Source organism: Phytophthora infestans, genomic scaffold (assembly GCF_000142945.1).
Source record: "Phytophthora infestans T30-4 supercont1.629 genomic scaffold, whole genome shotgun sequence".
Lineage (NCBI taxonomy): Eukaryota > Oomycota > Peronosporomycetes > Peronosporales > Peronosporaceae > Phytophthora > Phytophthora infestans.
Window position 1 is genome coordinate 17218 of NW_003303150.1, and position 3610 is coordinate 20827.

Here is a 3610-nt window from a genome sequence, read left to right on the forward strand (position 1 = left end):
CCTCCCAAGATGCGCCGGCGGACGTTTTCAGCCAAGAGGCAGGCTGTAGCAGAGTGTTCGCACGGGGTTTCGGACTACGGCCGCTAGTATGAGACTTCTTTTGGGGTGCGAGCTTGTCTACCGGACGACTAATCTCTGGCGCTCCCGACAAGGTATGCTCTCGAGTACTGACGGCAGGCATAATCCAGCCCTAGGCAGGGCCTTCCCGGACAAGTGTACACGTGTCTTGGACTAGAAAAATTCTGCTCTGTTATCTTCTGGGAGCCCTTTCGGCTCCCCCTATTTAATCCTATGCTTCCTATACAAATATCTAGTGAAATGTAGTCGTTTCGGACCTCTACCGACCCTTCAGCTGAGCTCGGGCGACCTTTGAGCTCAGCGGCTATCCGGATAGCATATCCGGACAGATCGCCGAGTACTTACCGTGATCCTTTGTTCTTAAGCTCTGGGTTATCAGACCGAGCCGATTCTTGACCTAAAGTAGGTCGGCGTATGGTCGAATCTGGATATCCCTACACCACAACGGCCCCGGTTATGATACGAGCCGAGCTGGTGAGTGTCTTAATCCTTCATTTGGCTCTGCCACCGTTGGTCCATACTCGGCTGATGACGTCTCGCGGCTCTCCACCACCTTCTTCGGTACGTTTGTTGCTTCCGCTGTCACTCCCTTGGCAGCTCCTTACTCCTCGCATGTTACTCCAGCACAACTCGCGGCGCCATCCTTCTTCTCCAACTCCTCGTCGAGGTGAAGGCGTGCCAGCTGAGTCGATTCCCCGACCCGTCGGTACTCGTGGGGTCAGCGACCGGCCTGAGGCTAGGTTGGTCGACCTGACAGCTTCTCATGAGTCTGACGCGGAGTCGGCGGGGTCTTCTCGCGGTACGCCTTCCTGGTCCATCGAGCTTGCCGGGCGTTGTTTGGGCAATGGGTTTTCCACTTGAATTTGACCGAAAATTGAACGAGTCTTAGCCAATACGTTGCGATTCATGTGCCAACGACAAACTATTGACGGAACAGTAGGAAAAACAGCATCTACCGCATTCATGCATGCTAAATCACGGTCCGTACAAATTATCGATGGGAGCGCTATGTGATTAGCTCATCATGTTTAGCAAATGTGTCAGTGCCCACACAAAGTCTTCTTTTTTTCACCAGAATTCGCTATGAAACGTGGGTTGGCCAGGCTCAAGCCATGACAACCGTGTGTGGAGAAATTGCAGGTTAGCACAGCATCAAAACGATCACTTTGCGGATAATGAGTATATCCTGGGGGACTCTGCATACCAGGCTTCGAATGTGCTGATTCCCGCCTTTAAAAAGTGTCGAGGCTCAGAACTATCGCTGAAGGAAAATATGTTCAGCACACAGTTAGCGAAGATACGTATTCGTGTAGAACACTGCATTAGAACGTTGAAAGGTAGATTCCCGCTACTCAAACGCTTGCGTGCTAGAATCAGAAACGTAGGCGAGCTCAACTCAACCATTTCACTCATTCGCGCAGCCATCATATTACACAAACTTGACGGTCAATGATAAACTTCCTGATGCGTGGATTGATTGCGATGAAGCAGAAGATAATGAGCCCGAAGAACTACCGAGCGGTACCAACGAGTGCCGTAGACCTTACTTACGCGACTATAATTTTGACAGCGTGCATTAAAGCATCAATTAATCAGACTCCACAGATATTCCTACTCCTTCACTTTCGCTCTGTAAAGGTAATAGTCGATCAATTTCTTCTTGTGGAACACCGCTATCTTGCAGCTGCTTGCGTGAAAGAAGAAGTTGAACCGCAGCTTCTCGCTGTGCGGTCTGAAGCTGCACCATTTTGATTTGAAGGTCGATGTCAGCTTGGGCCTTTTCGCGATTATTTTTTCTTCCTTTAGTAGCAGCTCTTTAGACTTGAGTGCGTGTTCGCGTTCACGATAATCCATCATCCTCTCCCGTTTCTCTTCACGAATACGGAGTACATCCGCTTGCTGTTCCAGCAGTCTGTCAACAGAGTCTACCTTGTGTTTCTTGGTACTCGAATCTGCGTCAATGGCGAGCGGCCTCTTTTCGCCTTTTTGAAGCACAGAGAGGCAGGTAGAGAGCAACTCCCCTTTAGCTGCGTCTTGATCATCGAATGTAACCTTGGTACGAGCTGAAGGCCTGTCCATCATCACATCATGCAAGTCGTCGTAGTGTGGGCAGCGCTTCAACAAAGCATCACGAAGGCTCTTCTCGTCCGTAATACCTGCACCAGTTGGTAGACGAAAATCCTCTGCCTGCCGCCACTGTTTCTCCAGGGAGTTAATCTTCTCGCGGACCCCAGGACTGTCTCGATGCTCAATACCAACTGCTTTCAGCTGAGCTACGATCTCCGCTAGCAGCGCTTCCTTCGTTTTGCCGCTCGTTCGATCACTACCTCGCCACTTGTTATAGTTTGCGGGGTTAGTCATCCATTCCAGCACCACTCGCAGAAAGGATTTTTCTCCATCCACCCCATCGGAGTCCCAGAAAATGGGAGCCTTCTTTCCTGACCTTGTCATCCCCCCGACCCGACTGATCGACCTGCTCCGGCACCTGACCCTCTCGCTTCTTAGCCTTCGAAGGCCGAGTCACCTTCTGCTTGGTCTTCGTCTTGAGCTTGTCAGTGGCGACCCAGGTGCCCTGTTAGTCGTATTGCCCTATCTGTTCTCCATAGTGCCCTCCGATCTTCTCCCGGCGATATCTCTTGGAATCCAAGACTTCTACTAAAACAGAAAGCTAGGGTGAGATCTCTTGGATTCCAAGAGAATTTTGGCCAATGAGAGTCGACGGTGCGTCTTTTCAGCTCTTGGACATTAACGCCGCAGCAGACAAACCGGTCGCCAACTCGCTACAATAGCAGCGTCCACAACCAGCAATGCCACCACTTTTGGAGCAAAGAGAAGTACAGTTTAGTACATTTAAAAGGACTCGCAGTCGGTCCGAAAACCAACCGCAAGACACTTCACATCTGGCATCTCCTCCACCGACTACACGGAAGGAAGAAAGCCAAGTTTGTTGTACGGACACTGATACAGGCATACTTCCAGGACTAACCCGGAAGTGCAATATGCGTTCAAAATTTCGATGACTCACTGAATCCTGCAATTCGCATTACGTATCGCAGTTCGCAGCGTTCTTCATCGATGTGCGAGCCTAGACATCCACTGCTGAAAGTTGCTATCTAGTTAAAAGCAGAGACTTTGGTCCCCACAGTATAATCAGTATTAAGTAAAGGGTTTAAAATAAAAAAGCTACTAGCTCAGGCCGAAAGTCCAAACGCTCGCCTTTTGATAGGGCTCGCCCAGCAGTAGCCGCCAGCAATAAAGCCAGCAGCCGCCGCCAAGTAAGACCCCCAACTATTGGGTTGAAACGGTTCACGTGGAAAGTTTTTAGGTGTGGTAATGATCCTTCCGCAGGTTCACCTACGGAAACCTTGTTACGACTTCACCTTCCTCTAAATGGCGAGGTTTAAAAAAGTTCCCATCAATCCACTCGCAATAAAGCAAACAGACTCACGGTCCCAATTTTTCACCGAGTCATTCAATCGGTAGGTGAGACGGGCGGTGTGTACAAAGGGCAGGGACGTAATCAATGCAGTGG

General features: G+C 50.1%; 2 non-coding genes across 2 annotated transcripts; both read right to left on the reverse strand.

Annotated features, from left to right (window-relative positions):
* Nucleotides 1–3031: 3031 nt before the first annotated feature.
* Nucleotides 3032–3186, reverse strand: PITG_33503. The gene has a single exon (XR_009934897.1). It is a non-coding gene; the product is annotated as a 5.8S ribosomal RNA (ribosomal RNA).
* Nucleotides 3187–3409: 223 nt separating this feature from the next.
* On the reverse strand, nt 3410–3606 carry PITG_33504 (the record flags this gene model as incomplete). Its single annotated transcript, XR_009934898.1, has 1 exon — nt 3410–3606. It is a non-coding gene; the product is annotated as an 18S ribosomal RNA (ribosomal RNA).
* Between the last annotated feature and the right edge of the window lie 4 nt (nt 3607–3610).